A 17,926-nucleotide genomic window follows, 5' to 3' on the forward strand; every position below is an offset into this window, starting at 1 on the left:
CAGTGTCCATCCTCTTAGGAAGGGGGGGTGGGTGGGTTGTGAGGGCCGCTGAAAACTAGTGTCCATCCTCACAGAAAGGGGGGTTGTGAGGGCCGCTGAAAACCAGTGTCCATCCTCTTAGGAAGGGGGGTGGGGGGGTTGTGAGGGCCGCTGAAAACTAGTGTCCATCCTCACAGAAAGGGGGGTTGTGAGGGCCGCTGAAAACCAGTGTCCATCCTCACAGGAAGGGGGGTGGGGGGGTTGTGAGGGCCGCTGAAAACCAGTGTCCATCCTCTTAGGAAGGGGGGGTGGGGGGGGTTGTGAGGGCCGCTGAAAACCAGTGTCCATCCTCATAGGAAGGGGGGGTGGGGGGGTTGTGAGGGCCGCTGAAACCCAGTGTCCATCCTCACGGGACTTCCCACTTCTTCCTCACATCTGTCTTTGGGAAACCTTGAAAAGTGTCAGATGTAATCTAGGTCAGTGCTTATGGAATATGATTTATCAAATCTCAGTTCATAGCCGGGTGAACACATAGCCTAGTTCAACAGTAATCCCAAGATTACCCCCATTCCAGGTGTCAGGTAAGTATGTCATTTTTTCATTTCATTCACAAGCAATTCTATTATGGTCATACTCTTGCTTGTTAGCCTAGCTGGCTACGATTTTAGTACTATCGAAGATCTTTGCTCCTTCTCAGCTCTCTTATTATTTTCACAAAATCCAACCAATAGTATGTAATGTTAAATCTTACTTGTGAAAAGTAATCCCCCGATTCCTATTTCCGACGGTCCGCTCATTTGAGCAGGCATACGCTGAACACCAGCCCGGCATCACACCCTCAGCTTCCTCTCTCTCCGGCAGAAAGAGGAACTGCCGTGACTTTCCATAATTTTACGTACATTAGTTTGGATCAATCAATTCATATTAAATACAAGAACACTTTTTTGTTGTTGTAGAAAACCATTTGTAATTCCTCACGATTTTAAATGTGATGTTTGTGCACTGCTTGGTTTTTGCAACAGTCGTGTAAATATACACATATTTATAATCATACGCACCGTTTTTCCAGATTAGACGCTGGTATATACAGTGGAGCAAAAAAGTACTTAGTCAGCCACCAATTGTGCAAGTTCTCCCATTTAAAAAGATGAGAGAGGCCTGTAATTTTTATCATAGGTACACCTCAACTATGAGAGACCAGAAAATCACATTTTCAATTTATTTTCAAATGATTGTGGAAAATAAGTATTTGGTCAATAACAAAAGTTCATCTCAATACTTTGTTATATACCCTTTGTTGGCAATGACAGAGGTCAAACGTTTTCTGTAAGTCTTCACAAGGTTTCACACACTGTTGCTGGTATTTTGGCCCATTCCTCCATGCAGATCTCCTCTAAAGCAGTGATGTTTTGGGGCTGTCGCTGGGCAACACGGACTGGATTGTTTCCCCCATTCTGTCTCTCATAGTTGAAGTGTACCTATGATGAAAATGACAGGCCTCTCTCATCTTTTTAAATGGGAGAACTTGCACAATTGGTGGCTGACTAAATACTTTTTGGCCCCTCTGTATATATATAACCCAGAGTTAAAGTAACTAAATTAATTGAAACCTTCCAAGTTGTTTACATCTAAAAGTGTCTGCTCACTCAAGTCAGGACTGATGCACTCACAGATTGAGGTTTAAAGACTTCCATTACCTACGGCACAGCAGTGGGCCATAAGACATGAATCATTTCAGCAGTATCACCCATTATTCAGTCGACATGCCTCAACAACTTACACAATGTGTTATTAATTTTGAAGCGAGAGAGAGATGTTGGGAATAGATAGGAAACAGCTCAGTTTCAAACGCATGGCACGTCTCCAGGTGACTGTCGCCGGTGGGCTGTTCCGTGTGAATTTAATATTGTTGCCAACAACGACAGGTTTTATGGTATGTCTGCGGTGTTCAACTAAAGAAAGATAACAGCGGCGTTTGAATCTCATAAACCTCGTTCATTCCTATGAGAGCCGCTCATTGGCGCTAGAAGGCGAAATCATAGACATCTGATATCATAGACGGAGCATCGAACGCTGTGACGCGGGAAATGCGGCCGCCATCTTGAAGTGTGGATGGGGAGCCCGGGAGCAGCATAAATTGACAGTTGACACGTATGGCCAGGTAGCGTGGCGTCTACTGAAGAAAACTGTCTGAGATCACTCTGTCCTCGAGGGGGAGGAGTTGGTTTGGAATTGGGCCTCCCTGTTTCCCTGTGTGTGTGTGTGTGTGTGTGTGTGTGTGTGTGTGTGTGTGTGTGTGTGTGTGTGTGTGTGTGTGTGTGTGTGTGTGTGTGTGTGTGTGTGTGTGTGTGTGTGTGTGTGTGTGGTTCCTAGGCTGCCTTTCCCTTGTGTGCCGATGGACACCCCTGCTGTAAATCAGTGATGTTGAACACTCCCCTCCCCCCAGAGTTTTCCCATCGCTCCACCTGCACTTCCTCCCCTCGTCAGGGTGATAAGTCCTGCTTTCCTCTTCAGTCTCCGTTTGATCATTGCTTTTAGTTCTCCATTGTTACGGCATGAATCTAGAATATTCCATGTGTTACATCCTATTGCTTTCAGTCGGCTGTAGGGTCCGATCTCCATGAAAGCATGCCTTTGATCCTGTTTTCTTTTTCTGTTCATTAACGTAATTCACAGAATCAAAACATCTAACACAAATACCTCAAGTCATGCCTGCGGCGGTCTGGGTTTTAATGACATTTCACCATAACAGATGCAGCCTATCAATTCTGGTTAGCAAATTGTGTTTATTTACATGTGGTGTGATTGGCTTATGCTTTTTATTATTTTAGCCTGGAGGGACTGCAGTACAACATCATATGTATTATTTATCGAATTATACGCAACATTCACTTCTAAGAGCCAAGAAAAGTATTCAGTTAAGTGCATAGTTTAGAAGTTGTTCTCACATTTTATTAGGAAAGGTCACTGAACTCAAATAATCTCTTAGTTAATCATCATTGGCCGTCCCATGCACAGTGGCACCAGACAGTAATCTGATAATGTGCAGCCCATGTGACTATTAAACATTTGAACAATTGTCGGCGCATAATCACATCAACTCTGCAAACCGTTCAGTGGTTCTTTTAAAAAAAACATACTGAGTGTTTGACCTTTCTTTTAACTCTCAGGATGTTGTTCTTCAAAATATTGCTGGAGTGGAATAAAATATGCATCAGATACCTGTAATAATATAGGTAGATAAGTTATTTTGCACAGCTATTGTACGTGTTCCTTGAGAAAGTGGAAGATTTGCTCCTGTGTGAGTCTTGATTTGATTGGGTCTCTACAGCAATGTTACATCTTATGCAACCTTTAAAGTTAACTGAGACTTTTCAGATACTTACAATTTAAGTAATGCTTTTTAATTTCTTCACTTTTTGTTATGTTGTATGTCTTTATTCTCCAATTGTTCAAATGCATTCCTTTTCATCGACTCGATACCTGATAAAGCATGCTGTTGTGCGCCTGGGTAGGACACTTCACACCACATTGCTCCTGTGGGGATTGCCAACAGTATTGATTGTAATTCGCTTTGGATAAAACCGTCCAACAAGTGACATGTAAAGTGATGAAAAGACAATGGACAAGAGGAGTTAAAGCATCAAGGCAGGGTGAATTCTAGGTATTTGAGGGAGTACTCGTGGTAAATATACACAACATTATAATCTCTGCTGAAGATGCTTCAACTAAGAACAAAGTAAACGGTCAGAATTCTGTGAATGTGAGATTTCTGTTCTGTGGAAGATCTGCTTGTTAGCTGTCCGTGACGGCAGTGGCTCAGCCAGCCAATAGTATGTTCCTGCAAAGGCAGAGGCTGCAGTTTCAGGACCCCAGTCGTCGACCGCATTGCCCTAGTTTTTTGCAACATCGCCACCTAGGGAATTAGATGCCTGCAAAAGTACAACCAGCGAGTATTGAGTCTACTCCACAGCGAGTCGGTTCTAAAATCGATCTAAAAATGCATTAACATATTTGTTTCATGCATTACAGTTAGGGTTAGGGTTAGGGTTAGGGTTAGGGTAAGGGGTTTGCTATAGCTTATGAATTATTGTTTGTAGTGCCTTTAATACGGAGTTGAACCTATCATGAGCTGATTGTTTGTATTGCCTTAAGACTATCATAGTTAACACTTCATTTCAATACACCGGAATTGTTTTTAATGTTAAACAAATACAACTTTAAAAGAACTTCACACTCGTCCATCTTCATGGTTCCAATTTGGAAGGTGATAGTGTCACGAAAAGCTAGGGTCCCGTGACTGGGGTCATGAAACTGCAGCCTCCACAATTGCAGGAGATACTTGGAATGGGAGTTGTAGGGTCATTGGTTCAAGTCCCCGAACAGACCTAAACATATGGAGTGTGGACATGGAACTCTCTAAATACGGAGAGATCCATGTCCACCTCCTGGTGCAAGGCACTGGACAGGATTGAAATGTTGCATTCTTCTGAATGGTAAGACAAAAGACCACCCTGACAAAATTTTTAAAAAAGGAGCGCAACTCAATCTAATTATCAGTCACTTTCTTCAGCTCCAAGTTTCATTTTGTTGGATAAAGTTACCATTCTTATCGCACGCAGCAGTGTTTAACTATTTGAAGACGATGATTTGCTATATTACGAAACGTTTACTGAGTGACACCTTGGCAATTTCCACCCGTATTAAAGTTACACAACCAGCACTCTTGTTTGTCTCATCGTAATATCTTGAGATCTCAACGGTGGTAATGCTTTTCTTTATCATGTTGGAGTTCCCAAGAAAACGCCATGAAATGATATTAGATACACATGTTATGAAACTGATCATGAGAATCATAACAGCACCCGTTTGAGCTCATGACTTGAAAAAACTGGGTGGGATTCAATTGGCAGGCCTAAATTACAAACAGATAAATATTAATGAATGATACTGTGAACGAGAAGACCGCTTAAACAAAACACGTCACAATGCACTTCATCAGAACTTACGGCAGGTACACCGGTCTGATTGAAAGTGTTGTTTCCCTCTTTTATGGAGTCATTCTTAGCTTTTTTATTAGGATCTGTAATAAATATTATGGGGCAAACTGTGCCATAAGGTTTCTGCTGTAAATGATCTTTGCTATATCAAGTCAGAGCCAAGCAGGAAGTACATTTTATACATTACTTCATGCAGGCTTTCATTTCCCTGGAGAGACGGAATAGAAATCTGTTTTGGATCTCTTTTTTTTCCATCAGCTATCCATCTATGACATTGGCCTCATCCTGATCACATTTTATATTTACTCTGTGTGACACTGCTACTGTTTCCATGTTGCAATACTTGGTGTGGGTGATCAGGGTAATAGAGGGGTGCAGTACAACATTTCACCACTTTTCGTCTCGTAGTCAATCGGTCAGTCTGTAGTTCATGACAAATGGATTGATTAAACTACTAAATGTCAGCACGCCACGAGTCGGCCCTTAGCTTATCACCGGTGATGTGCAACCATGCGTAAATTGAGGTTTACTAATGTGCTTGGGATAGAGATAGAGAATCCATTCCTCCGAAATTGATTTAACCATTCCTTTAATTTTGATTCATTTGTGCCCACAAGAACAGCATCCGAGGCCTCAATTGAATTATTCCCTCAGAGTAGTTCATGGTCACAAGATGGAGAAGTGTTTATAGAGTACAGTTAACCAGCATGGTGCACCTTGCTGCAGTGCCCAATTTGAATAGTGTTAAGCGCCGTCAAATCCACTTATAGGAAACTTGACCACAGAAGCCTGACCTATATGTGAACACAGGAGATCGTCTGATTAATAATTAGGTTGTTTCTGCAAGACAACAGAAGGGAAGATGAAAAAAATGTGAATCTTGGTTTGTAACATCTTTAAGATCTGTCGGTTCCTGCCAGTCTGATACCTGGGTAACTAGTATAACTGTTTTGTTTTATTTGAAATAGTTTAGATTGGAAGTACAACCATTACAGGCGTCCTCTGCGTCACGGTGGGAACAGCTATACACATAGTTGGTATATAGTTAGTATACACAATTGGTCCTCTGCAATTAAGTACTAGGAGCAGTGGGCAGCTATCGTGCAGCGTCCGGGGAGCAATGGGGAGGGGGGATTGGAGGTGTCCGGTGCCTTGCTCAAGGGCGCCACAGCAGGTGCGTAGGAGGTGAACTGGGACCTTCTCCAAGTAGCAGTCCACCTTCCATATTTCAAGTCTGTTCGGGGACTTGAACCGGCGACCCTACGATTCCCAGTCCAAGCCCCTACTTACTGAGCCACTGCTGGCACAATCACAGTTCCCTTGATAGATATAGTTTTCTCTCTTGGCCACTCATTGGCTTTATAAGAAGCAATGCTAGCTATACACAGTAACAAATATTGGATATGATATGAAATGGTATAACTTTAAAAGCTTTAGTTTCAATAAACATTTTGCAATTCATCGAAACTCTTATGTATTCCACGTCATGTCTACCCCTCTCTTTGCCAGTAGTTTCATAACCATTGATACATATAGACTGTATCGTTTCATGGCTTTGTTTTATTTTCAATGATGTATTTCTAGTTCACATGCAATCTTATGTTCTTTTGGTTTTTATGGGAAGATTTTGCAATTTGTGAGAGCAGAGAAAATGTAATTTCAAAAGCACTTGAATGACTGACATGGTGCGGTCCAGAAAACATCATTTAAAATATCTAGTCATCATTTTTTAAAGCGAAATATAAGGAAGAGAGTTCATCTCGACAGTAACCATGGTATTTTTTCAATGAATATCTAAACTTGTGGATACCACAAGAGTTCAAGAGGCTACCTCAACAGCAGCAACGAGAGTAGACAATCGCCGATTTTCAGCGAAAATATTTTCGAAAAATCTCCTGGAACAGGATCCATATCTGATGTCACGCAGTCAATCTGGCAGACCCATCAGCATGTGATTCACAGGAAACTGCCAGGTAAAAGATTCAAGTATTATCAAAGGAATTGTAGGCATTGCAGTTCTCTGGGGCCACTGGTGATTAGATCACAGGGACTAGGATGCATTAAGTGGATTATAATAAAGAATCATTTGTTCCTTCATGAAAAGTCCAGCAGTGGCTCAGTCAGTAGGGGCTTGGACTGGGAATCGTAGGGTCGCCGGTTCAAGTCCCCGAACAGACTTATGGAAAGTGGACTGCTACTTGGAGAGGTCCCAGTTCACCTCCTAGGCCCTGCTGTGGTGCCCTTGAGCAAGGCACCGGACACCTCCAATCCCCCCTCCCCATTGCTCCCCGGGCGCTGCACGATAGCTGCCCACTGCTCCTAGTACTAGGATGGGTTAAATGCAGAGGACACATTTCACTGTGTGTGCTCTGCTGTGTGCATGCATGTGACAAATAAAGAGGGTTTCATCCTCCCATTCTATCTATCTTGGTCAAAGGATCACTCCCAGATTTCATGCTTGAAAGTAAGGAGTGGTTTCGACATGACAGTTAAGGAAAACTTTGATTATTGGAAATATATATGCTAGCAAATAACAACGAGTAGCAGCTTTCATTTTCTAACATATCGGATCAATAAACGTAGTGTAAATATGCATGTTTGTAAAATTGATCAGGGATATGAAAAACTCACTGTTTTAGATTTTAAAGTCTCTCTTAAATACTTCCAAATTCCATGCATTTCAATTAAACTCAACATTTGTGAGGACGCTTTCAGCCTCACTATCATCAGTGGGAGATGTTGGTACAGCAAATGGCTGAAAGTTGCCCAAAAAACGGATTGGTTCAATGACACAAACATGTCAGGGACAAGTTCAGACAAGGTTTCTTTTCAAATCTGTGCAAACAGCAAACATCTGTATGCTATTATGTTGTTTGGAAGCATGGAAATAGAAAATGTTGCGTCACTTTTGCCCTTTCTATCAATCACAGAGATCAGGTGCTATTGCCAACATGTCTCCGTTTAGGGTCAAATACAGTTCTGGGAAATGCTGTACAGATTGCAAAACCCCGTGAGGCACATTTGGATTTGTTATAATTGGATGTATATCATTTATTTAATTTTTATCATTTACTTTGTGATTTAGAGGGAAAATATTTTTCGTTTTAGATGGTTTTCCTGGGCCAGAGTGTTTTTCACTTTCAGCTCTTGGCACTGAAACCCCTAGTTCTTGTAGAAACGGGGGCAGCTGATCATGAGGGTGTTTGAATAATGTGATAACGCTCCTTAAAGCTGTGGGCTGAGTTTCTGTGAACTAAATGTGCCTGGTATGTTTTTGCACAATTCTCTTTTGCTTTATTTTCTGTCTGCCTCCCCCTGGCCTTTGGAATGGCATGAATGTGCTGCCAAATGTTGTCGTTTTATACGTTGTTATGAAAGTTCTTAACATCTAAAGAGTCAAATGTGTCTCCAGAGTCGGTGGACACAGAGCTAAAGGAAAGGGAATTATCCACAACCAAAAATTGACTCAACATGATCTCAATGTTGCCTTTATGTCAGATGGGGTTGGGGTTAGAGTTTGGCTGGAAACTGTTTGCTAATACCTACTTTAAAGGACCAAATTATGCGTCTGATTATCATTATATTGTGGAAAACATCACATGGTCAGGTGCCATTAAACTTACTTAATTCAAACTATTTTATTCGGACGCTTTGATTTGATTTTGTTTTTTGGATAGCATTTTATTCAGCACTTGGATTTAGAGTCAACTATAAAGGGGTCTTTTTGTTGTCCGTTCAGTTAGTGTGATAGTAAGTGACAGCACCAAATCAAGTGAATAGTCTGGATAACTTCATTAAATGTCGTTAGTCACAACCAAAACAACCAGCATTAGTTTATCTCTGTGTAAGTTATTGCTGCTCATTTTAAGTTACCTAATTTTGAACTGGACTAACCTATGGAAGGGATGACGAGTTTGAGTCGAGTCCACTTGGACAACCCCTTTACTCTGTGTAAGGGTGGCTGAATTAGGAGCATCTACGGAAAACGTGCTTTTATTTAATATGAATGTTAACTTCCATCAATATACTGAATTCCAATGCAGGTCAATGAATACACATTAAAAAGGACTTATGTTTCTCCTTTTTTAAACCCTGTTAACCAAGTTAAGTACGCATGCTGATGTCTTCCCTAGAAGTTCATTATTTATGGTTAAATATGTCATTCTCACCGCTTTGGCTCAAAGGTCGCATAGTAATTAGTGTCAGTGTCTGGTTTCGGCCTGAATTTATCATGAATGTGACATATATTTGGCACCAGGTGCAAGCAGGAAGTCTCGGCTTCGGTCTATCAACAACTAAATTAAAACCCTTAACTTCTTGAGGTATTTTAGAGAGGCATATTCCATTATCCATTATCTGGATGGTTGCATTTGGTTGGATATTTAAACAATATTTTTCTTGCATCTTGAGGCAATTTTGCACTAGATTTAGCTGCCATGATGGTGCCTGCCTGGTAAAACAAGATACGTTAAGATAAGCCTTTATTAATCACTAAAGGGGGGAAAAACAATCCTTGGGCATCCCTGCAAACTATGATGCTAAATCTATTGAAAGCAACTCAATTTTCACATACTGTACAGTGTCATTATTGTGTGGTTTCAGGTGTGAGAATGGGATCGAATCAGTGGTACAGTTAAGGTCAAAAAAGGTGTGTTTCACAACACTGGAAGCTAGAGCCTAATGCTGAAATGGCATTCCCAAACGTTATTTCATGAAGTACATCTGCGCTTAACGAGCTCCCTGGTTACCAAACATTCACAAGGACACACAGTGTGGTTGTGAGAAATAGCAAGTACTTCTGCCACACACATAAATCAGGTGGCTCGCTGTATAACTACTTTACAATCATTTGACCCACAACCACTGCGTGATGGGTAAGAGGCCCATTGGGAACAAAGGCCCTTTTTTGGGGGGGAGTGTTTTCCCTTATCCATATCAAGGGTTGCCTTTCCTGCAGTGTGTTATTCCCCATGAGACACATTTGATATTGACCTGAATGTTATAGTCTGTGGTGATTAGACTCCGATGCTGATATGGTATATTAGGGTTAAGGTTAGTTATATATCTTAAGGGGGAAATGCAGCCTTGAGGACATATGAACCCCCCCCCCCCCCCCCCACAATCTAGACACTGGTGGTGATGTTGAAGATCTGGATTTGATGAGGAGATGGGAAAAGGAGGAGGTGTGATGAGGTCTTTGGACACCTGAAATCTCCGCTGACTGCAGGAGAGGGGAGAACGATTTTGAAAGTTTGACTGCAGCATGATGATTGGCTGCTGGAGATTGAGGTGCAAATGTAATTGATTAAAATAGAGCGCCCATGATGAGCTGATTAATGCAGCTGCAGAGTTAATGAATGTTTCCCCAAACGTTTCAACTTTAGACCCACCCTTTGGTTTCTTAGGTTATATTTTGTGACACGGACTGCCAGCACTATTTTGCAAAAGAGACATTTTTCTTGTAAAACTAAACAGCAGTTGAGGTTTTTCCAGCACAGAGGGAGCAGAATGACCGTCAAGGGAATTCATGGAAAAACACAAATATTGATGCTGACTGCTGAAAATGATACAAATGTGCTGCTCTTTTACGACTGCAGTGAGTTACTGTACACAGTACGTGACTTTAAGAGCAATTCAATCATACCTGGAATTGTTTTTTAATGTAATAAGAGACACCGTTAATCAACAAGAGTTACCCGTGAGAAATACCCTTTAAATTCAAATGTTATTTTGTGGAAATTGTACTTTTAAAACTAAACTGTGTGAATGTCATCCCAGTTTGCCCCAAGCCCAAGAGTCTGTTGAAGTACTGTGGCTTTGGATTGTTGTAAATGTGTTATCCATGCTTTGTTGAGCAGTACCTACAAACAGGACAAAACTTTTTTTTAAAACTAGTTAGCTTCCTTTTAAATGTGAATGGGCAGTTTCCTGAGTAACTGGAAGTCTTTCATTAGGAGCAATTCAAGCCTCTTAATACTCGTGAGATGTGGTAGTGAAATTGGACTATGCAGCTTAGTCGGGAGTGGAAACAACTAAACCAAAAAGAAGTTGGAGAGGTGCCGTTAGAAATTGTGCCATGAGATTATATCACTTGTTCTTTTTACAAATAACCATTAGTAGGCAGATATGAATCCATCCATAGGCATCTCATGCATACTACAGATGTAACGCTGATAGTGATAAAGAAGCTCTTGTTTCAGGAAGTAAGACACGTGGGGCATCTGGAATGAAAACTTCATGGATATCCCACTGAAAGCAATACGTTCCTTTTACACGGAAATCCATACAAGTGAAGAGTGATGACTAACTGAGCTTTAACTGATGCCCATATCAAAAGTTCTTTGATATGGGCATCTTCCATCAGCTCTGGGGTCATAAATACCTCAGGTAAAGTAGAGAAGGAAGAGATAACAAATCAAATAAACCTTTTCTCAGACAGTCATGCATGCATGGACCTGTCAGTATGATAGTTACGACGTCGACACAACTTGCACCCAAAGGAAACAACCTGTGTTTAAAATTCTTTAAATATCTCTTTCAAATGAGCCTCAAATGCTGTAAGGGAGAAAGTAAATACTGTCACAACCATGGTTTACAATTATATTCCTATATATTCTTCATTCTATTCTATAACATGACATTCACAACCTGAAAACAGACGGAACAATTGCTGGGAGGAAATAAAACGCCTTGCAAAAACAGAGAAAATGACCCAAATCCTTTAATGGTGAAAAACAGTTACCCAAATCCCATAATGCCGCCATGCAGGAGACTGACATTTTAACATGCCTTCTGTGTTTGGAAATATATCGTAGGCAATTTGTTTTGGAATTTTAACTCGACAAATTACAGGTATATTAGATTTGCGCAAGATTAAGATCATAGAGGACATTTGCAATTATTACAAATCCCCAGAGGTCGCCAGGTAATTCTATCCCTGTGCGAATAGGGCTATAAACGCATAAAAGGCAAGCAGGAGAAGGAGTCAAGATATGCCAAGACAGAATGCAGCAGATAATTGCAGAACATACTGTACATGTAGTAAAAACAGTTATGAGACACAATGAAACAAAATATATGGGAAATAAAACGCCCCGTGAAAGGGTTATGAAACTGCATGCTTTTCTTGTGGAAACCCTATAAAACATTACAGGTGCAAACACAAAAACCGCACTCTTTAATCTAAAGATATATTTTTGTTCTGTTCCCTACTCAAACAGAATGCTTCATTATAGATATATGGTATCGTGCGGGTCCACATCTGTTGCTTGGCAATCATTAACCCTCTCCCAATTTAAAGAAGGATGTATGTGGCTTGTAACTCTGCTTGGCGTCCATGATGTACGTTAAACTATCCAGCATGCAAATATTTGTGAAGCAATTAGTGTCAGGTATCACACTCCACAGGGAGCTTTTGTTTTTACTATCACGGCTTCTACAAACATTAACAGCTATTTACACTTTTACAGGTTTCAGAATACCTTGATTATCCCTTTATGTTTTACAGGCCAAATAAAACTGCAGGAATAAAGCAACCAGTTTCAAAGGCAGGTTATGGAAAAGGGAATACAGCCAACACAAACTATTAATTTGTCTTACTTGTTACTCACACGCTGCTGTGGCGCCACATTAGCATCTGGAGAAGGATTACATTTAGAACTATCCGGACAAGAAAGGTGGTAAATCTAATCTAAATAACAGTATCTACAATCAAAGAAACGGCACTTGTTTGCAGCCTTGATTATTTCTCTGCTTTGATTGTATTTAAACATAACTGATACCTTTGGAAACCTCTTTGGAATATCCGCTAGGAATTAGAATTAGTTTTGTGGTTTGGAACAAAGTTTTTAGACAAAATCTCAGTGATCATAAATCATTTGATGTGGATTACAGTTTTCATTTCACTTATACTAACAGGATATGCAAGCCCACGGCCTCGACTGAGAATAAGCAGCCGCAACATCAAGGACCTTAACACCTGCGCTTAAAAAACATCCTCTAACTGGGACGGACTAAAAGATGTCCATCATGTACAACCACCTGTTACCACTTGAGCACACTTGGGTCACGGGATGACAACGACAGTCAGATGCGTATCAGGGTGGTCGATATCCCAACAAATGGACAAAGAGGGGGAGTATCCTGACTGGCTGCATCACCGCCTGGTATGGCAGTTTCCCCGCCCTCAACCGTAAGACTCTACGGAGGGTGGGGAAAACTGCTCAGCACATCACCAGGACGGAGCTGCCATCCATGGAGGACCTCTACACCCAGCGGTGTAGGAAGAAGGCCGGTAAGATATTAAAGGACCCCCATCACCCCAGCAACAATCTGTTCTGTCTGCAGACGGTACCTATTTAAATACTTTCAATTTATTCTACATATGTATATATTTGACATCTTTACATCCTTATTGTTGTTATTGTATATATTTTCTATTTTTGCACTATTTTATTTATCTTATTTGCACCATGTATGTCGAGTTGTTGGAGGAGCCTGGGATATAAGACTTTCATTGCCAACATATACGCTGTATCTGCTGTGCTTATGAAAATAAAACCTTGAACCTCTGAACCGTTGAATATATTGAAGCACATTTCCACTGGAGAGGTGTCAGAGTGAAGGGGCTGCTAGTGACCCTCATAAGTGCCCAGTAGATTAACTTGCACCTCTCCAGGTTACCACAGTCCACACTGTGTTTCTTTTGGTCTGATTGAGACTTGAACCGCAACCCAACAGTTTCCGAGCCAGAGTTTATTTAATGATTGTTAGTTGTTTAATAAAAAACCTTACCTCCACCTTTACCAGCTGTGAAGAATACACTAATGCCTCAATCAGGAGAGACTTGTTTTGATGTATTGCCAAGAATAGACAGGGTATCATTAGGAGGGGGCAACCGAGCTGATAAAACACCCCCTGGGGTCTAGACACTAGTGGTGGTGGAGGCATGAAGGGATTGAGGAAGATCAGTCTGAAGAGGAGTGGCTTTAGCCTGACATGAACCGTGGTCACCTTCGAGTCACCTGCAATGACAGCTGTCAGGAGGCAAGAGAGCAGATTTAAAGGTTAAACAATGCGCTGGGATTGGCTTGTAGTTTTAGCTGGGGAGTAAACGCCCCTGATCGCTGATTGGAGGGTGGAATATAAAGACGGTCTTCCTGATTGAACTGGAAAAAAGAATCGGACATTTAGAAAAAAAATTGAGATGTTTGAAAAGAAAATCAAATGGAAAAACAATTGGGAGACTAAAAGTGTGAACTTTAAGAGAAGATGATTAGGGCCACATGAAGAAGGAGTTAGAATAGTGAGGAAATAGTGGGACTTCTTTAAAAGACGAAATTTAGAAAAACAAACTTAGAACAAAAAAAAGGTAATTTTGCAGAAGAGATTAGGTCCACATGGTATGTATGTTAAAGCACGTATTGATTCAGACACAACAGCACTAAAGTGGATCCTTAAGTCCCTCAGAGTAATGATCTATTTACAGTTTGGGGAAGTTGGTCATGTAAATAAAGCCAAATCCCTCAGGGCCAATTATAGGGTATCACAATGATGCTGAGTAGGACTTTCAGGAACTGCTTACCCTGTACTAGAGGTGTTGTGATGTATTTATGTGCTGGTAATCCTACTGCTCATCAGGTATGCAACACTGGCAGTCCCACTTCCTGTTGATAGGAGAATGTAGGTTTAAATCTGGCACCATTCTTGAGATTTTATCGTGCGGCATCAAACCACCTTTCATGCTTTACCTGTATGCTACATGTTTGAATGTAAGCAATGCACACAAGTATGGTTACAATCAAGAACATCAAAGTTAATGCTTCTCAAATGAACTTACTTATGCAAACAGTTGGTCCAAGTGCCGTACGTTACTGGGTAATGGGTTCAGACATTCAGTATATGCAAACCATACACATGCAAACCAAGTATACAGCCAACATTCCACAATCCTGAATCTATTTGACTACATGTAGGTGTATGATTAAAGATAACAAAGACAATCGGATCAGTTTGAGGTCCAATTCCTAATAGGCTATCCCTTTGACCTTATTATGTGTCCTCCTACCACAACAACATCTGACCGCTTGTCTGGCCCGTGCATCTCTTCTTGGCATTCATCCCGGGTCGAGCCTTAAACAGGAGACCGTGAGGACACAGTGAGTGGTGATGGTCACAGTAAATGAGGTGTAATGATGCTCTTGCTGGTGAGAGCAAAAGAGCTGTTTAGGTTGGCACTCTAAGGCCTTTCTAAGCCAAGCCATCATGTTTTTCTCCTAAAATGTTGAACGTGAAAATAAACAGTATCCTATTAGGTCTATACACAAACTCCACAAACTCTGTCAGTCATAAATAGTTGGGTCGCTTTCAATCAAGTCCAGCAGTGGCTCAGTCAGTAGGGGCTTGGACTGGGAATCGTAGGGTCGCCGGTTCAAGTCCCCGAACAGACTTGAAAAAATATGGAAAGTGGACTGCTACTTGGAGAGGTCCCCGTTCACCTCCTAGGCCCTGCTGTGGTGCCCTTGAGCAAGCACCTCCAATCCCCCCCTCCCCATTGCTCCACGGGTGCTGCACAATAGCTGCCCACTGCTCTACTATTAGGATGGGTTAAATGCAGAGGACACATTTCACTGTGTGTGCTCTGCTGTGTGCATGTATGTGATGATTCTATCTACTCTAATTTGGTGCGTTTTTGCAATCCACCATGAGGCTTAAAACCGATTCTCTCAGTGTTGGAGAATCGTGAGGGGTTTTCTTTTCTTGCCTGAAGCAGCATGTAGCTGTGTGTATCACATTCCCAGCTACAACTACACAGACAAGCTGAATCCAGAAAAAAAGGGGGGGGGTTTGACATGAGTTTGTACTTCTAATTTAGCTTGTTAAACTGTCCATGATATTTAGCATTGGTGGAAGAAATAATCAAATATTTTTGGGGGTTTTCTGTTTCCTGTAGTGTGTTTGTGTAGATTTTAGTGCATGTATAAACTCAGAGTTTCTGTCTCCCCCTGCCTGAAACGCTTGCAGCGGACACTCCGGAATACAGTGACATCACTCTGTAAAACTTGCGCTTCTACTTGACCAATCACAACAGAGCCGGCCAGCTAACCAATCAGAGCAGACTGGGCTCTGGTTTCAGACAGAGTGAGAAAAATGAAGAGCTTTTTGAACATTAAAGCATGGAGACATGTCACATAGAGAAACTACATATGAACCTGAACATGTGCAGTATAGGACAGCTTTAAGTAAAAGTAGGAAAAAACCACTGTATTAAAAAAATACCCTTTTTGAATAAAAGCCCCGCATTCAAAGTCTGCAGAGCCACAATATTAGCATGAACTAATCATTTAAGTCAAAGTACTCATTATTGCAGAATGGCCCTTTTCCGAATTACAGAAATTATCAGTTGATTTTAATTCATGATGCATTCATTTGTCTATGACTCTACATTACTCACTTAATATTATAACCTCTTCAATGTGGTGATTTATATATTGTATAAAGAATCTGAAACTGTAAAGTAAGTAGGAACCAATGTTGTGTAAATAGGAACCAAATAAATGTAAAAGTACAATATAAAGTTGCATAAAACACAAATAATCAAGCTAAGTATCTCACAAGTACTCAGTGGTGTCATCATGGATTGAATTTGTCCTGTAATTAAGCAAGTAGCAGCTTTTTGAAAGATGACATAGGAAACTTGGAGACAAACCTCCACCATTGGATTAAGTTCATGTAAGAAGTCCTGTGAGGATTTCCAATTTTACAAGCCCACATCCTGGCTGAGTGGAGACTAAGAGATGCATTCAGTGTACCCCTCTAATGAGTGGGGTTGTTCAGCTTCTATCTGAAGAATATTGCTTAAACCAGCAGATGCGTCTTATCAGGAACTGTCTGGGATCCTATTTGTGATATTGTGTGTCTGGTGCTCTTAGTGCGGAGCAGGGTGCCAAAGACTTATACCAAATGACCTACAAAGGAACAGATAAGGATCTTTATGTAAAAAAAACATCAATTGCCGGCAGTCACTGCGGTCTCTTATCTGCCTTATGGTGTAATAAATTTAGATTACAATTTTTTTAACTGTCTTTGAACAGCCGTGAGCAATCGTTCAACCTCAAACGTGTCTTCAATGTGGATGCAATGAAATGTGCTGAAGACATCAAATGCTACATTGGTTATGCCATTAGCACAGTCAGCGTTTAATGGGATAGGACAGTGGAGAGTGACAGGAAAGTGGGAGAGAGAGTCGGGATGGGATCTGGAAAGGACCAAGGGTCGGGAATCGAACCTGGGTCGCCGGCGTACGGTGCAGGTGCCCCAGGCAGTTGCGCCACGGCCGGGGCCTCGGCGTTTTTGGAAATGAAAATCTGATTGCGTCACACATTTTTAGGGAGCCGAGATTCATGCAAAAAAACACCTGATTCTCAAATCCTATTTTGAGAAAATAAGATAAAGAATTTTGCGCTGTACAGGTTTGTGGAGGAATGGATTCACAGTAACAGGATTACATAAACCAGGATACAGAAAAATGTAAGTGTATTCCGTTAGGGATTCCGCTACGGGTTCCGTTAGGGATTCCATTTGGGATTCCGTTAGGGATTCCGCTACGGGTTCCGTTACGGGTTCCGCTTGGGATTCTGTTAGGGATTCCATTACGGGTTCCGTTAGGGATTCCGTTTTGGATTCCTTTTGGTATTCCGTTAGGGATTCCGTTATGGGTTCCGTTTGGGATTCCGTTACGGGTTCCGTAAGGGATTCCGTTACGGGTTCCTTTTGGTATTCCATTTTGGATTCTGTTTGGTATTCCGTTAGGGATTCCGTTATGGGTTCCGTTTGGGATTCTGTTAGGGATTCCGTTACGGGTTCCGTTAGGGATTCCGTTACGGGTTCCGTTAGGGATTCCGTTACGGGTTCCGTAAGGGATTCCGTTACGGGTTCCGTTAGGGATT

Source organism: Eleginops maclovinus, chromosome 2 (assembly GCF_036324505.1).
Source record: "Eleginops maclovinus isolate JMC-PN-2008 ecotype Puerto Natales chromosome 2, JC_Emac_rtc_rv5, whole genome shotgun sequence".
Classification (NCBI taxonomy): Eukaryota; Metazoa; Chordata; class Actinopteri; order Perciformes; family Eleginopidae; genus Eleginops; species Eleginops maclovinus.